This window comes from Stegostoma tigrinum, chromosome 15 (assembly GCF_030684315.1).
Source record: "Stegostoma tigrinum isolate sSteTig4 chromosome 15, sSteTig4.hap1, whole genome shotgun sequence".
Taxonomy (NCBI): domain Eukaryota; kingdom Metazoa; phylum Chordata; class Chondrichthyes; order Orectolobiformes; family Stegostomatidae; genus Stegostoma; species Stegostoma tigrinum.
The window spans coordinates 47,320,571-47,339,539 of NC_081368.1; the positions used below are offsets into that span (position 1 = coordinate 47,320,571).

General features: G+C 41.9%; 1 protein-coding gene across 14 annotated transcripts in view; it reads right to left on the bottom strand.

Annotated features, from left to right (window-relative positions):
- LOC125458746 (Krueppel-like factor 8) overlaps positions 1 to 18,969 on the bottom strand; it is a 178,608-nt gene that overhangs the window by 136,170 nt on the left and 23,469 nt on the right. Inside the window, exon 1 of one of the 14 annotated variants that reach the window (XM_048544332.2) lies at positions 675 to 776. The exons of the other annotated variants lie outside the window; for them this stretch is intronic. The gene's annotated coding sequence lies outside the window, so the exon portion shown is untranslated. Of the gene's footprint in view, positions 1 to 674; positions 777 to 18,969 lie in introns of those variants that run through there. 14 annotated transcript variants of the gene reach the window in all.

An 18,969-nucleotide genomic window follows, 5' to 3' on the forward strand; every position in this document is an offset into this window, starting at 1 on the left:
GTGAGGGGGACACGGGTGCCAAGTTAAATTCAGTTTAAATCCAAATTTCACTTCAAACATTGTGTAACAGGCAAGAACAGGTACCCTTGTTAATTTCACAGAATACCAACCCTCCTTGTGCAACATTTCTAAAACAGATACAGGGGGATCCAGTTCAAGAGGTCCATGCCAGTTTTTATGTTCCACATGAGCCTCCTCCTGCTCTATTCCAACTAACCCCACCTAAATATTTTTCTGCCTCTTGCCTCAACTACACCTAATGGTTGCAGTTTCCACATTCTTGCCTTTCTCTCGACTAAAAAGTTTAATAAGTAATTAAGAAAATAATCACTAATGAAGTGTTTTATATTTATTGACTCTGATGTTAAAATGAACACAAGTGGGAACATCTTCTGTGTGTAATCGATCAAACACTTCAAAATCTTAAAGACCTCCAATCAAGTCACCCTCCCTGCCTTCTCTTTTCCAGCAAGTCTGTTTCATCTTTGCTGATGGTTAGAGCCTCTCATTTCTGGTATTAGCTAACTCAGCACTGGCAGCATTCGATCTTGGACCTTGCTGAACATCTGTCAGTCAAATTGTGCACTACCACAAACAGTAAGCATGAAGAACACTACTTGTTAAATAAATGATGCAGCAGTACAGGAAATAAAATAAAAGAGAACATTACTTACATACACGGTAGTTCATCATGTATGTGTTATAGAATGAATGCTACATGAAGCATGTTTACTGAACATTTCTCTTTCTATTTAAAAGAAAGATCAGTTACAAAGTTTTGTTTTTTGAAAAGTGGACTGTCTGAACTAAACTGGGGAACAAAACACCACTCTAGCGGATACGAAGTAGACTTCAAGTCCAGAATAAGCTCAATTAGACAGGGTGTGGCCTTTGCCCAATTAAGATACATCACAAACCAATATTAACCACTCCCAAATGTCAGGAATGTAATGGTCGTTGCTATGACTGCAGCCGTTTGTACTGGATTAGGGTGTGGTTTAACAGGAGGGTCTGGCACGAAGGGAAACACCAACACAAATACACAGACGCAGCTGTGACCTTTAGCTTTACATTGCCATCTTGTTTCAAGGACTACATTAAGCCAACATCAATCCCCTTGACTTCAGCTCTTATGAAGACTCTGCTTCTACTTTTTTCCCCTTTGGTAATCTGTTTCTTGGTTATCCAGAAATCACAGATGGTACAACACAGAGACATAATGTCTGGTGTACACCTTTATAATCATTATAGTACAAATGGACACAATCAGTGTGTTTTGCATGTGGCAAACAGCAACACACCATTTTAATGGATGCCTGTCTACTGAACCATACAGACTAGTAAATTCTCACAGTACAATGCTGCTCTGTGCTCAGGTAGCTGATATTAATCTCCACAATGGGGTGGCCCTGTAATTAGCCCAACTAGTCTCAGAAGGAAAGAAAATGATAATCTACCAAGGCTGCTAGTCCTGAGCAAAGCCCATTATGAAAATGCAAGTTTGTTCATATGAGGAGATGCTGAATGAAAATAGTGAGTGACTAGATCAGGCTCTCAGTTAAGAAATAACGTATCAGCATTCATCAATACTCCTTACATGTCAAAAGCAATAACGGTAACTATAGCAGAGAGCCAGACACACGCACACACTCAAAGGAACATTGTAAAAGGAGTTGGCCGTTCAGCCCATCAAGCCTGTCACTGCATTCTTGATCATGGCTGATGAACTTGTAAGTGCCATTTTCCTACACAATCTCCATGTATATTGAATCATTGGGCCTCTAAACGTCTATTGATTTGTGTCATGGATATGTTCAAAGACTGAGCTTGCATCGCTATCTGGAGTCAAGAATTCTAAAGAATCACCACCCTCCAAACAAAGATATTCCTCATCGCGGCCTTAAATTTACCTGTCCTTATTATGAGATTAGGGTCACTAGAGTCACCAGCCAGTGAAATGCCCCATCTAGATCTACTTTGTCACAATCTAAGAATTATAAATTTCAGTGAGATCACCTTTTCTTCCCTTCCTGTAGAGCTGAGCCACCTGTAGTACAGTGACTTGATTCTGGCTGCACTCCTCTGAGGAACCATTGTTCTCATTAGCATCCAAAGTGGAAAACCAATTAATGAGAGAGATATTCCCAAGGGGCTCTGAGGCTTCACGATAGTCTTCTTGAGCTGCCTGCTAGTTACCCATTCCTTACCTGCCTGCAAACGCACAAGCTGCAGTGTGACACCTCCATAAGCATACCATCTGTGTAGTCTTCTGCCTCATAAATGAACATCAGTGACTACAGCTGCTGCTCACATTCCAAACCCTGGAGCTCAAGTCATACTTCCTTTCAATGTGCTGAACTGAGACGTATGTGGTGCATCCGTGGCTGTATACCCCACTCAACTGAGCTGCCCTACCATAATTTGATTGGATCAGAAATCATATGACATCAGGTTACAGCCCAACAAGTTTATCTAAAATCACAAGCTTTCAGAGTGCTGCTCCTTCAACAGGTGAGCTTTAGGTGTAAGTAAACCAGTTGGACTATAACCTGGTGTTGTGCGACTTCTGACCTTGTCCACCCCAGTCCAACACCGCTACCTCTACATCATATTTTAACTAAACTGACTAATTAATTATTAAAAATAGAATAGCTCACCAGATATTTACCAGCAACTCCTTCTGCTACACCAAAGTAGCAACCAAACAACTGGGCGAAGTAAATAAAAACAGGGGAGGAGCTCTCTCTTCGTCCAGACTAGACCTCACTCACCCTGCTTGAAATCTGCTCCACTTGCAAACTACACAGAGACTTCTGTAATATGTAGCTGCAGTGCAAGAAAATGAGACTGAACCAGCTTACCCAATTAAACTAAACAAACAAACAAACATACAGCTATTCTCCAGAAGAGCTTCTTTATCCCATCTACAGCTGGAAGAAACTTCCTTTACTTTTTACCTTATTTTAATTCTCAGTCCAGTACAAAAAAAGTTAATCACGAGCTACAGCCCACACTTTTAGAAAGCTATTGGCACTTAATAACTTACCAAACTCAAACTGTTTGAAACCACCGCTCTACTTGTATTGAGGTGGTGGAGACAGACAAGAGATGGTAGATGAATCTTACCCGCCCCTGAGCCTCCAGGTCAAAGGCAAATCAATTGGAAAAACAGTGAAATTGTTAAAAGCAGTAGTAAAAAACAAAAATTGTAATTTTCCACACAAAATTTGAACGACAAGAATTTTGCTGAATGGCTGGAGACGTATGTAAATGAAGTAACATTTCATTACCACCCATTCTGGACTCATTTAATGGGTAATTTACTATTGTCCATGTGCTGGAGAGAAACGAGATTGCAAAAATTCTCAACCTGAACGAGTGAGCAGGTGCCTAGCAGCTTCAAAGTGCTGCTTATTCCTCCAGGCTTCCACCTTAGCCAACATTCACCAACATCTTAGGTCATGCTCCATGGCCAGTGGCTGCCTGCATGTTCCGTCCAGGAAGGTTGGCATTGGATAAGTGCCAAACACACCATACCACAGACTCATATTTCAATGGAATGGCCACGTGTCAGAGTCTGAGGGGAATAGTCCGCAGTCAGGTTAAGGGAGCTGTCTTCAATCAGAAGGCTCCACCACTGTCAGTCAAAAGCATCAATCCAATCTGTGTCAGGAACGAGGGTGTTCATATCAGGACAGTTTGGGAGTGGGTCACAGTCAGTCCTACAACTCCAGTGCAACTGTCCAGAGATTACTGGCAATTCAGGGAGCTGTGTAAAGACATGCAGCAAATCTCTGACTTCTGAACAACGCAGACGTGTCGGAAACACAGATGAAGGCCCAAAATGTCTCATCCTCAATGTAGTTTCCTCCAGAGAAGTGAAGCTCACCTCAGGGCCACTGCTGATTGAGACTGTCCTGTGACCCACCACAGACTATAGCAACAATAGGAGTGGGACCTAGGACCTGAAGAGGTGGATTTCCTTCCTATCCCAGCAGCTGGCAGCAGCTCTGCATTTTTATTCAAATGGCTGCTTCCAGGGTTCTACTAGGGACCTGTGTGCAATCTCTCAATCCTCAACTCACCAAATTTATCAAGCCTATTTTTCAAAGCAATTTGTGCTAGATCGCACCACTATCTTGATTCCCTGTGAAGAGGTCAGTGCTGTAACTCAGGCTGTACATTTTGCCAAGATCACTGGCTTCCCTCAGGTGTAGGGCACTATGATTGTACATGTCATGCTGAGAGGACCATATCGTAATGCAGCTGGCTTCATAAATGGAAAAGGATTCTGTCCAGTAAACGTACAAGTGATTTGTGATACAGGTACCATATCTTAAAAGGACTGTGCCATATTCTGTGGAAGCTGCTATGATTAAGGACCAGTTGCCCTACAAGGATGGCTGCTGGGAGAGCACGCCTAACCCCCCTCCAACCATGGCTGATGCCTCCAGAACACCTCCCTCGTTGAGGTCAAGCACAAATACAGTGCAGCCCATTCATCCAACTGGGCCATGCTGGGACAGACCAGAAGGCTGCTCAAGACAAGATTTTGAAACGTGGATCAGTTTTGGAAGGCCTTGCAGTAGAATCCAGGCAGAATGTGCCACATAATCTACGTGCTGTGCGCTGCACAGATGGTCCAGGAAAAGGACAGATGCGATGGATGCTGAAGAGCAACAACAGCCTGCAGCAGAGGAAGTGGAGGACATTGAGCAGGAGGAACGGCACCACATTCAGCACAACAGAGTGCAGCAGTTTTCAGCGCTACAAGCTAAACAGGTCTTAATTGACACCCGATTCCAAATGATGCAATTTGGGTGAAGTTATCGTCCATATTCTGTAAATTTGATTTTTTTTAAAGAAGCAAACAGCCCTGCTTATTCCCAGGAACAATTACAGCTTTGATTGCACTGTTGTCGGTTGGTGCTTTGTTTTTCCTGTTCTCAATAAGAGTTAACATTATCAACATTTTTAAGGTTCTACAGTAGGTGATGCTTTCAGTGAACAGGTGACAAGACATTACACTACGCTGGTTGTTAGTCAAAGACAGTAGAGTAAACAGGGTTCTAACAGGAGAGCCTCCGTGGCTTCATTTTTGTAGCTACAGTTACCATGATAGTCAATAAGACAGGGGACAATGTGAAGTGGCAATACATGTCCAAGTGTGAGCTTCTATTTTCAATTAAGTGTCAACCATGCTACTTTTGTGCCCTCAGGAGCTTTTGTTGCTCACTTTCCTGCCATTACGTACACAGTGAAGGGCAACTCCTGGCCAGCAGCATTTGACCTGGAGCACAGCTGGGCTTTAGATAGGGCAGTGGCACAAAAGCCAGAAGGTTCTGGCAGCAGTGAGTAGTTCCAATGATGCTGAGCACAAGATAGCATGAAAGCAGTGTTGTAGGAAAATAGTGTTTACATAATGAATTGAGCAGCAACACATTGCCTGAGGTACCTTATTAGGGTTCATAGAGAGGAAGTCTCCAGAAAACTGATGACAACCCAATTTTTGATAAACTTTAGCCTGGGGGCAGTGAAAGACAAAGAGGGAGAACCTTGGAACTATAAACATAGTGGGTGTTCAATGTCATCCACTTTGGGTGCAATGGAGTGATTGTTCCGTTCGTAAAAGGCAATTCTTTGCTTCAGGTGCTCATCTGTCCCCTGAACTGCAAGCAATTATTTTCAATTTGCCAATAAATAGCACAAAACAAAAATATGATCTGCATTTGAAGCTGGAAAAATCACATTTACTGTTACACTTTGCACTGTTGTATGTTAAAAATACCGAGTGGATCAGAAGGTTTTGTTTCAAAATGCATGAAAAACTCAAGCCAGGATCATTTATGACACATTCTATGATTTTAACATTTGGATACAATGTGTGTTATGTGTGAAGCTGCTACTGAGAGGCATTTTTAAATATGATAGTGCTAAGTACTGAGAAGTATACTCACAGTTATTAGTCGATAAACCAAGTTCAGTCTGCATTCACACAGTGGCTTTAGCCACTAAGTCTTACAGCAGCATTATTGATATAATTATTAGGGTGGCTCAGTGGTTAGCACTGCTGCCTCAGTGTCAGGGACCCAGATTTTAATCTACCCTCAGATGGCTGTCTGTGTGGAGTTTGCACATACTTTGTATCTGTGTGGGTTTCATCAGATGTTCAGTTTTCCTCCCATAGTCCAAAAGTGTGCAGGTTAGATAGACTGGCCATGCTAAATTGCCTGGAGTGTTCAGAGATGTGTAGCTTACGTAGATAGACCATGGGGTATGAAGGGTTACAGGGATAGGGTAGGGAGGGTTGGTGTAGACTCGATGGGCCAAATGGCCTGCCTCCACACTGTAGGGATTCTATAGTGAGTGAATGCAAGCAAACTTTGTTTGAGACATCACTAAAGAATTTTACTGAACTTCAGACTTCACTTTGCTTGCTGATTCTCCTTGCTTGTTCTAGCTCTAGTTTCCTAAAAGGCCCAAATCCCATTACCCAAAACTCCAACCTAATTCATTGCTCCCCTTACCACAGGCAATGGTGAACTAAACCATCGTCCACGTAATAACTTCCCAAAATCTTTAGTTTTCAATGTTCACTAACAATACCATTAGATGCCCTCACGTTAACTTTTTCTTATATCCGAATAAAGAGAACTATCCATATCCTCTGGTTTTCTAGCTTGTATCATACTGTCACAGATACTCTTAACTCCATTGTAGGGCCATTCCATTTTTCTATCCAGGCTGGAAATATGATACCTTCATGTTTATTTTCCTTCCTTATGACTTCTCCCTGTGGTTTAAAGAGCTTTTGTGGTGCAATTGTCATCTCCCTACATCTGGGCCAGGAGTTCACATAAAGTCCCATCTGCTCCAGAAGTGTGTAATAACATCTTGGAACAGGCTGATGAGAAAATACATTTCCCCCGAAGCTTGTTCTTCCCTGGTTCCAGTTTGGCACTAACTTTCAATCCCGCTCTCCTCCCCCTCACCTGCAGAGGTCAGGCAGGGTTTGCAGAAGAGCAGCAACAAGTTTTCAGCCTAAATGTAGAGTCGGTTGTCTGAAGATGATATCTGCAGAAAGTATACGTCAAACAAGAAAATGGAACCAAATCTAGATCCTGAAGAAGGAGGGGCAGAAAGAGAAACCATTGTAGATCATACACTGGCAAGAAGAGCTCCAAAGATGGAAATGAGACACCATTTGAGCAAATCAATGGCTTCAGAGTGTGATGGCAAGGGCCAAACATGAGACAGTTTGCAGTTTGAATGTACATTTGTAATTGAATTGAGGAAAGATAATTTGCAGGAGTGAACACAGAAGGAAGTAGCTGGTTGAGGCTGGTGTAGGAGCAAAAATGGACTGTGAAGGTGACATGGAAGTGATGGAAGATGGCCTTGTTGAGATCAAAGTCATACAATAACACATATGAAGTGGTAAGGTTGAAGTGGTGGCTTTATTAGGAGCAGAGTCTTATTAAACAGTGTCTTATTAGGCTGTAGAATTTTAACTTTCGAACAATGGGCGACAGAGATAAGAGTTTACAATTGGAGGACAAAGGTCTTCAAGTTCAGTTACTCTTAATATATAGATCAGGGCCGAGTTCTGTTGAGTAATTTGTTTCACTAATCGTGGAATAAAACAATTATCTGCAAATTTGGTATGAAAAATCACCATGTTCTCACGGCATACAGGAGATGAGTTCAGAAAACATGTCACTGCACAGCCCACAAAGTGCCTTGAAATGGCAATACAACTGCTACAGGTTTGAATAAAAACAAATAGTAGATATAAAATGCAAATTTATATTGGAAGTTTAAGAAAGACTTACCTTTGCTTAAATGGAGCCATTCTTCAAACACTTCTAAAAGCAGTCACTTAGAGAGAGGTACAATCACAAACATGCATCTCCTACCAACTAACTAGTTCCGGCTACTTCCTATTTATAAAGGCTTTAGTTAATCTGCAGACAGTGCTCACCAACTACTGATAGTTAATGTATAAAAACTCAGAAGGTCCCAGAGTTCTTCACAGCTAATTAAGTGTTTTTGAAGTGTAGTCATTGTTGCAATGTGGGAGACATAGCAGCCAATTCGTACGGAACAAACACTCTCGAAAGCGCAATGGGATAACAGCCAAATATTCTGATTCTTTTACTGACATTCATCAAGGAAAAACGTATTGGCCAGAATATCATGGAGAATTCTTACGCCCTTCTTCCGAATTGGATCCTTTGGCACAATTTCTGATCTCAGCAACAGATTGCCCATGGAGAGTTAAAGGTTTCAGGCTCTCTAGTAAAATCTCATTAATAGTGGAATGGACCTCTGTTTAATGTCTCACCCAAAAATGACACTTCTAACCATGCAGCACTCCCTCAGGATGGTCCTGAAATGTTGATTTGTGCTCAAGCCTTTAAGCTGCATCCTGAAACCATAAAATTTGAATTCAGAGCACCAACAGGTTCTACACGTTCTCGACTCAATTAAGGATCACGATAAAAAGTGTTATCCTGTCTCATTAGGCTCAGTCAAGCTGGCTGCTTTTCTAGAATTCTCCAATTTTTAAAACAAGGAGGTTCCTTACATTCTTAATCAAAACATTGAAAAGAAAACTTTGCTGTTTATGAAAAGAAATGGCTTAGAGATCCCGTGTTAAAATCGTACAATTTAATGATCCCAGCAAAACACTAGGGTCTCATGAAAGTAAATGAGTTCTTCAGAAACATTTTAGTTCTGTAATTCTTGGTAGATTGTTTCCTGCTGTGAAAGGCATTTTTTTAAAAAATTCAACTCCACCCATTCCACACCCACACCCACACTATTGCAAAGCCCAGACATGTAGACTATGAAAATGAAAAATGCCTGACAAAAGGACAGGCTACAGGATCAGAGCAGAGATATTTTGTTATTCACTGAATGGTACACGTAAAAACTAGACAGACAAAAAAAGCTTCAATTTGCTTTGGTCCAATTATTTTCTTTTGTATATGGAGGAGAATAAAATGCTTCTAATTCTCTTCTGCTAGCACCTTCCAAACCGATGGCCTCTATCATGGAGAAGGACAAGAACAGCAGATGCCCGAGTGCAACACCACCCACAGAACCCTTCCAAGTCAATCATCGTGACTTGGAAATATATCACTGTTGCTAGGTCAAAATCCTGGAACTCCTTTCCTAATGGACTGTGGGTATCCCTACAACACAAAGGCTGCAACAATTCAAGGAGCCAACTCTTTACCACCTTTGCAAGGACAATTAGGGTTGGGCAATAAATGGTAGGCCAGCCAGGGATGACTACATCCTATGAACTAATCTTGCGAGCAACAGAGACAGACAGTCATGGAAGATAAGCTTTGGGAGGATAATGGACACAATGCAGGGATTGACTGACCATGATGCACTAGAGAGAAGATGGTGTCACTACCACTGGCAAAATGGAGAATGACACTGATCCAATTCTTACAGAAGAACTGGGCATTTTTCCCAAGAAAGCTGAGAGTGCTTTAACCTGGATAACAACCTCGGACTAGGCTACCAAGTTGTGACTTCCACTGCCAATCCTGGAGGAAGGGGAACAACCACGTCAGTACCGCCCCATCCAGCAGAACCTTGCAATCCCTGCCCAAGCAAGGAGGCACCAACTTCCCCTGTCTGCCATATTTGGGGCATATACCAGTCACTGTGAAGGGTAGCTCCAGACTGACAGTGCTGGTCCAGGTGCATTGTGGGTTTTTAAACGGAAAGCGTGGATGTACCGGGAGGCTGGTGAATTTCTGGTTTCCTGTTGAGTGGCAGGTTGTTTCAGGACAGGATGTGGGTTAAAGTGGGGCAGAAATCAGCTATGAGACACCCCACTGGGACATGGTAGGCAATTAATAAGCTGGGATTTGTAAAACTATGATGAGAAACTCTCTGGGCCTTGCAGTGAGGAACCCAAAGAATGTGCCACCTATCAGACATGCCCAGAAAGTATAAGTTTCAGCCTATAGTTAGTTACAAAGGCATACCCTGTTGAAAATATCAATAGAAGTCTCCACTACTTGAATATGCGGCAAAACAAAGCTGTGTATGCAACAGCATAACTGAAATGCAAAATAATGACTGAACTCTGAAAGAAGATTCTACTGCAGCCAGATGTTGTTCTATGCTCCCAGGTGACACTGACAACAGGCTCATCCCATCCTAATAGGAAAAACAATACTGTTTCAAAAGGCACATGTCAGCAGACATCTATATCCGGGTACAGGTTGGCGACAGCAGTGCTGGCAGAACAGTGGGGAGGGGCTGTGATCTGTTAAACAGACGCATCTGTTTCTCCACTGACATCATCCACATTAAACCCTGCAGCATCACTAAGCCCCAGTCTATACAACATCAACTACTGGTTCCAACAAAACATCATTCAGGGACTTTACAAATATTCTCTCTCAACCCAGATAAACCTCAAAATATCCTCAAAAGCAAAACAAGAGCATTCAATCAGCAGTGTTTTCAAGTGGAATAACACAAACCCGCATTTATGTAACGCGTTGAATTAAGACTGTCAAGGTGTTTCACAGGGGCATTATGGAAAATAACTGAATATAACCACATACAGATACATTTGAATAGATGAACCATGCTTGGTCAAAGAGGTCGTTCTTTTAACAGTTATTGCAAAAGACATAATTGCGTTCGAATGACAGAGTGGTTTAAGGAGGGAATTTCAGAGCTTGGATTAACTGGGGGACGTGACAAGGTAAAACTTTTCTGATTTTCTGAAGAAGGGTCTAAGCCTGAAACGTCAGCCTTCCTGCTCCTCTGATGCTGCTTGGCCTGCTGTGTTTATCCAGCTCCACACCTTGCTATCTCCGAAGGTAAAACTGTCAGGATTTCCATGTGCTTTCCAGCCATCCTTGCTAGAAATTGCAGTATAATATTTGCTTTTGACACTGCCCCCGTGACTGAACTGACCATTATCATTCATATTGGATTCAATACAGTGTGGAGCTGGAGGAATACAGCAGGTCAGGCAGCATCACGGGAGCAGGCAAGTCTAAAGTCGATGTTTTGGGTCCAGACCCCTCATCAGGATCAGGGTCCAGGCCCAGACTCTCCTGCTCCTCTGATGCTGCCTGACCTGCTGTGTTCCCCAAGCTCCACACTGTATTGAATCCAATATGAACGACTCTGATTCCAGCATGTGCAGTCCTAGCTATCTCCATTCATATTTGATGCCTATTAGCAAGAACAGCTTTGGTTCAGAAGCACATTTCTCACCTCAGGTGAAATGATTGAAGTTTGAAAGCACAATCTAAAAGGGATCAGGGCATTACGGGAAGCATTGAGGGAGTGCTAAACTGTAAGACCTGCCATCTTTTGGATGAAATACTAAACCAACATTCTGAACACTTGTCAAAGACCAGCAGGATTGTTCTCCCCATGCGCAGGACAGTCTTGAGCAATGTCTCCAAAACACAGCAGAAATCTCACTGCTATTCTTCGGACTCTGTAGCTGCAAATTGGTTGCCACAATTCCAACCCCAAAGACGGTAGAGGATTAGGGGTCAACCTGAAGTCATTACACGTTGTGATATCCAAGCAGGTTATTCACTCTAAGGTGAGACACAAGGAGCTACCATATCTCTGTATTTTCAGAAATGGAAAATCACTAAACATTCACAACTAATGTATTTTCAATACAAATTCCAAATGCTGACACTTCAATTCCCATATTCATACTTGATTCCCTTGAATTATCGCATATCTGTGTGGTACTGGCAATCTAATTGAACACAATCATTCCTTATAGAAGTTATGAAAATTGCAACAAGCCTGCTATTTGCAAATATTTCACTGCAAGAATGGAAGATGTAAATGTGATCAATTACAAGAGAAATCAAAATCTGTTAACTTTAAAATTCAAGGTCTGTGTTTTAAACTAACACATTCAGATTATAAATTTTAAGAAAACAAATTATCAGTGGACTTCGCTGAACAATTGTATCCTGGTTACAAGACAGTAAATACATTTAACAAATGGTTTTGTTTCTCAATTTATAAAACAAAATATGCTTTAACATGAATGGTGTTGACTTATCACTTCTGAAAGATCTGACTTGCAACAGAGATATACAAGGAATGACACCTTGAACAAGCGGCAATTTTTCAGTCATAAATTTGTTTAGTGAGGGATTTGAACTCAATTGATGCCCAATTCTATCCTGTCATTATCGGGGAAGCAATAGCCTAGTGATATTATCGCTCTCTGTAAAAGCCAGAAATCCAGGTAACAGGTTCAAATCCTGCCACTGTAGACAGAGGAATTTGAATTGAATAAAATATCTGGAATTAAGATTCTAATGATGGCCATGAGTCTATTGTTGATTGTTGGAAAAACCCATCTGGTTCACTAATGTCCTTTAGGAAAGGAAATTACATCCTCAGCTGGTCTGGCCTACATGCGACTCCAGGACCACAGCAATGTGGGTGCCTCTTGACTGCTCTCTGAGCAATTTGGGATGGGCAATAAATGCTGCCTCGCCAGATACACCCTCTTCCCATTAATGAATAAAGGGGAAAAAAAAGTCACACGTAATTGCCAGTTTTGCTCAATAGTTGATCTTAGTAAAAATCCAGAAGTGAGTGGCATGCCAGGTGGATTAGGTTGAAAAATAAATTACAGTCCAGCATAAAGAAACAACTTCTTTGGTCAGGTAAATCTGAAAAACCATGGCCTATCCCATTCAAACTAATTCAGCAGATTTATAGTCAAGTCAGTAGTATATCAGAAAATAAAATTATTTCAGAATTTTGGTCAGCTCAGTATGGTCTTTGTATGGACCACCTCTGTCAAGAGGTCACATTTTAAACCTTGCCCAATTAAGAGTGCCAATTTCCAGCAACATGTTCTCGAAGAAACACAAACAAACACAAATTACTGGGAAAGCTCAGCAGGTCTGACAGAATCCAAGAAGAGGAATCAGAGGTCACGTTTCGGGTTCGGAGGAAGGTTCACCGGACCAAAAACATTAACTCTGACTTCTCTTCACAGGTGCTGCCAGAGCTGCTGAGCCTTTCCAGAAATTTACATGCTTGTCTCTGATTTACAATATCCACAGTTCTTTCAGTTCTTTCTCTAAGAAACATACTTGTCTCCTTTGCAATAGTGAATGTTTGCAAAAGCTTTCAAAACTTACAACACACACCAAGGACCGAAAGACAGTCAGCGCTCATGAAGCACTTTGTGGATCTCTTCAACGAAGACCTAATCCTCTTTAATGGAGGCCCAGTTCTCAACTTCAGTGTCCTCAACCACATCCTACAACATATTACGCCCCACCAGCTCATCACAATCCAGATCATTAGATTGAAAAGTCTACCTGACAGTGGGAGATCAATAAGGCTACTTGTGGAAACTAAATCCTCACCAAAAGAGTCAAAAATGGAGGAGAAACACTCATGGCATGAACATATGACCCCAACTCCCTCATCTGGAAGACAAGGAGCTTGTCCATAGACCTCCGAGCCATCATAATTGGAAATATCTCTGAAAAAGGTAGTTACTGCAATGTGCTTACCATAGGACAGATACTCTCACCTATCCACCACAGGCAGGTTATCACAAGAATCTGCTTCATATTGCAATCTCCCAGTGGCTGAAAACTCCTATGAGAATCATAATACTGATTCCCATTCATCAGGAAGCACAGTGGAAATGATCTTCGTACCAACGCAAGTCCAAACAAAGTGCAGAAAACAGCAGTCTTCATAGGTCTTACAAAGTCCTTCAATCCTGCCAACTCGGAGGAATATGTCATATCCTCCTCAACTGTGGCTACCTGCAGAAACCCGACACTATCCTTCGTCTTCTGTATGGCAACATTCAAACTATGACCTTCACCAACAGATGCAGTACAGACACAACACTTGTGCAAACAGGAGCCAAGCAGGGCTGTTTTACTGCATCAATGCTCTTCTCCAATTTACTTGCAACAACTCTCATCCTGTCTTTATGAACCTCCCCTCTGGAGTGGAGCTACTCTATGGTACAAGTAAGAAATTATTCAAAGTCCTATCAAGAACCTACATCACCTCACACTTTGTCACCAAGTTGCAGTACACAGATGATGTGTGTCTGTATACACAGTGGCTGAGCTCCAAACAATTGTCAACGCATTCACAGAAGCTAAACATCCAAAATTGAAAAAGTGCTTGACTGGCGTACTTCAATGCAACACTTACAATGAAGATCTATCGTGAGCCCTTGGACGAGGTGGCTCAATTCTCACATCTTGGGATCAGCAAAATATCATAGATGGCAGAAGTCTGAAACAAACAGAATGCTAAAGGAACTCAGCAGGTCTGGCAGCATCTGCAGTAGGTAGGTAGAGGGACAGGTAGTATTGAGGTGGCAGGGAGGCTGCAGAAGGATTTGGACAGGTTAGGAGAGTGGCCAAAGAAGTGGCAGATTGAGTACAATGTGGGAAAGTATGCGGTCATGCACTTTGGTAAGAAGAATAAACGCAAGGAATACTTTCTAAATGGGAAGAAAATTCAGAAGTCTGAAGTGCAAAGAGACTTGGGGATCTAGTCCAGGATTCCCTCAAGGTAAACTTGCAGGCTGAGTCAGGAGTTAGGAAGGCAAACGCAACTTTGGCATTTATTTTAAGAGGACTTTAAAATAAAAGCAGGGATGTACTACTGAGGCTCTACAAGACTCTGGTCAGGCCACATTTGGAGTATTATACACAGTTTTGGGCCCCATATCCCAGGACAGATACCCTGGGCCTGGAGTGGGTTCACAACAATGGTCCCAGGAATGAAAAGCTTAACATATGGAGGAACATTTGAGTACTCTGGGTCTATACTCAATGGAATTTGGGAGGATGAAGGGGTAGCTGATTGAAACTAACAGAATACTGAATGGCCTGAACAGAGGTGGTGTAGGGGAGATGCTTCCATTGGTAGGATAGACTAGAACCCAAGGACACAGTCTTAGAGTAAAGGGAAGACGTTTTGGAATGGAGATAAGGAGAAACTTCTTTCGTCAGAGAGTGGGGAATCAATGGAATTCACTGCCACAGAAGAATGTGGAGGCCAGGTCATTGAGTACATTTAAGACAGAGATAGATGGGTTCTTGATTGCCATGGGGATTAAGGGTTATGGGGAAAGCAGGACAATGGGGTTGAGAAAATTATCAGCCCCGACTGAATGGCAGAGCAGACACTATGGGGCGCATGGCCTAACTTCTGCTCCTATGTCTTATGGTCTGTATAAAGGAAATGCAGAGTTAACATTTCAGGTCCAGTACGCTTCTTTCACAAATGCTACTAGGCACAAGTTTCTCAAAACGTGCGGTTGTCTCATACCTTGGGAGCTTCCCCTAAGAGTAGACGGGCATCAAAGAAACTCAAAATTTGTCTCCAGTGTGATATATGGCAGTCCGAGGTACAGTGCATGAAATGAAAAACACACCAAACCCAACAAGTTTGTGATTTACAAGGGCATCAGTGTTCTCTGCCCTGCTGCATACTTCAGAGACATGAACAATATACAGCAAACACCTCAATGTCATGAAAAGCTATCACCAGCGATGCTCCTGCAAAACGTTGAAGAATCAACGGCAAGATAGGCACTCAACTATCAATATCCTCTCCCAGGCCAACACCCCCAGCATCAAGGCACTGGTTAAGGTTAACAGGCTGCATTGGGTGGGTCATATCGTCCATGTGCCTGACAAAACCTCCGACACCAGCTCTGAGCTTCATCATGGCAAACAATTAGGAGGGTAGACGAGATACAACAATGATATCCTCAATGCTTCCCTGGACAACATGCAACATCGCCAATAATTCACAAAAATCTCTCATCCAAGACCATCCAACCTAAAGTAGTAACAGCAATAAAAGACAGCAACCATCCCGAACATTGCTAACAGCGCCTGATGGTCACTAATGGAAACAGGAAAATCATTTAAAAACCAGAGCATCCCATCCACTTGCTTCAGCAAACACCACAAACCAGCTTGCGCAGGTCCAACATTGAAATGTTTAGGTGCCTCAGGACCACATCAGATTTCAACAGTCTGGACCAAGATAACCAAGAGAAAAAAAAAAGGCATGGCAGCATCTCAACTAGATTCAGCACTTGAGACCAACTGCACATGGCCTTTCTGTACTACTGCACAACTTCTGCCCAGTTGCTGTTCCTCAAGATGTTTGCTGCCAGTCAAATGTGGCTACAGTCTCCCTGCACACCTTCCTCCAAAGCCACAAATGAAGCTATAGGGCTACCGTAGCATTAGTACCAAGTTGTCGCCACAATCTTGCCATCCTGACTGACACTAGGTTGAGGTAACATCAGATTTTCAGCCACAGTGCATGAGAGGACCAAGAAGTCAGTTTCAGTGAATACAGCTGCAGGCACAACAGTACTTTGGAGGCAGGGAGTGAACACACCTTTGCAGTATAGTTGTGATGTTTCCAACAGAAATTACGGTTACTACTATGGACGTGCTTTTCCCTGTGGCCAACCCTATAACAAAGGAATCACTACTAGTCCAAATTGTTAGCTAAAACAATGAAAAATTCCACACTTGAAACAAACTTTGCCTTCAAATTTTGCAGAATAAGCAGTCCAAACATGCAAAAACATCAACCCAGATGGAAAATTTTTCTCCTGCATTAAAGGATATTAAATTTTAAAGTAAATTTGGCCTTTACCCAGTCTTCATTACTTTATATCTTCTGTGAAACGCAGACATACTTAATCACTTAGGATTTACAAAAATCCTCCCAGTGGGAGGCAAAGGAAGTGAAACTGTGGGCAGACTGTCTGCATCCAGTGGAACATTGTAGGCTACAGTCAATACTAGCTTCTTCCTTCAGGGAAACGTACACTGTTAAGGAGCTAAACAGTAAGCTAGTCAAAGCAGCAAAAAAAAACACGAAAAACATTTTCCAAGTTTACAAAAGAAATAAAACAAAGCCTGCAAAGTATATGAAAACATTTCTTTGAAAGTTACAAATTAACCAGACCTTCAACTAGTATCCACTGACCACTAAGTTAGTTGAGGGTTTTTACAAGACAATTGATGGGCTACAATTCTGGTTATATTTCCCTCATATTACGCCCCTTAATAATCCAAGAAATGGTACCAACTTCATGATTTCACTTAAACTGAGCTAAATTGCTGCCCCCTCAATATCACACTGATCTGCAATGTCTCTTACTAATACATGAATAGCTTCCACATTCCCAGTAAAGGTTTCAACATGAATATTTGGTACGTTATTCAAGGGCAACTAGAATTCCTGGACCTTAAGAACTCAGTGCTGAGAGGAGAAAAGACAGAATAACAGAAGAAAGAAAAAGTTAGAACCTACAAGTGCACAAAACCACTCCCTGGTGGGTTCGCCAATCTTACTGTAATATCTATCAGTTAGAATCTTTCAGTCAATGCACACTGCTCTAAGCTCAAGTTTTAGTTCAAGATTTATAATTTGCAAGTGAGTGATTACTGTATTATGTCACACACTGAGGTGGCAAGGTTTGCACACAGACTATTAAATATTCTTTTCAAAGCCCTGTAAAACAGATTCAGGAGGGTAATTGTGGTACAGAGGGAATGGCACCAGAACTGGATCTGTCCCAGTTGCATCTATAATTAGGTCGGTACACAAATCATTGTTAATACCTCTGATAAAATCAAGATCATTTCTATGCTGTCAACAAACTTAAAATTCTACACAAAATATTTTGTTGTAAAATTTAAGTATGTGTCACTTTATTTTTCTGTCACTTACATTAACTTGCAAAAATGCTGACAAATTCCCAATCAGAAATAGACTCACTAGTTTTCAGTGCATCTCTGCCTTAATTGCAATCAACCTTCCAACTATTCCTACCTTAGTAAACACGTCTTGGAAAATGGCCTACTCATCTCTCTGCTAAACTGCTTAAAAAATAGCCAGGGTTCTACACTGGATAGCCCCATGATGTGTAATCAATTGACATTTGTAAGTACTGGCATCTTACCATCACTAACTCAACGCAGTTCACTAACTGGCTGCATCAGCAAGAGCTAATACGATCAGCAGCGAGCACCAGTTAAACCCAGCCTGTGCCTCACGAGAGGGAGATGCATTGTGGCGACAGAAAGGGGGTGTTGGCAATTTACAGGAAGTCAGTGCAACCTGGAAACCACTGACAAAAGGCACAGTACAGCAGAGCATAGGCTCCGAAGGTTCCAGACGCTAGAAGGGATGTACTGGTAGAGGAGAGAAGTTTTCTGTTTACACAGGAGGGGAGCAGCTCCTCCAGACATTGTCAAAAGGCAGTGTTTGCAGGTAGTCATAGACGTCAACGTGAAGCATACAAGTTCACACAACTCTCAATAATTTCACCCTGGAACACTCAAGGTCAAAGAATGCATCTTCGTGATGTCTCCTATCAACTGCATCAGACTGTCAGGCAGTGCTCGAATCATTATACACCAATCATTCACCTAGGGTCAATCACCATCAACCAGAATTCATGCAAGCATCCACACGGAATTTAGAAACAATGAAAAATATTTCTCAGTTCTATTCCTGATTAGTTAATCTCAACAGTCATGATGACAAATGAAGCACTAGTAACTTCATTGCTGACAGTCGAGTTCCAACCCTCTCCTACAGGTCAAAATGCAAATGCCCATCCTAGTGGAAAATCCACATGTTCATACTGAAAGAAAGTATAATCATGATCAAATGAGAACCATTGCAATATTCACTCTCTACACTCTACAACAGGCACTTGGTTGAGATACTGAAAGGAATTCAACACAAATGTAGTTATTCTTTTGTTATTGTGTTATTATATCATGGCCAAGAGTTGGATTATTCAAAGCACATTGATTTTAAACAGGAAGGACCCTGACATTTTGTTAAATATTAAACCCTCAGGTGTCTACTAACGTAACGACACCGCCCAGTAAAGGAACT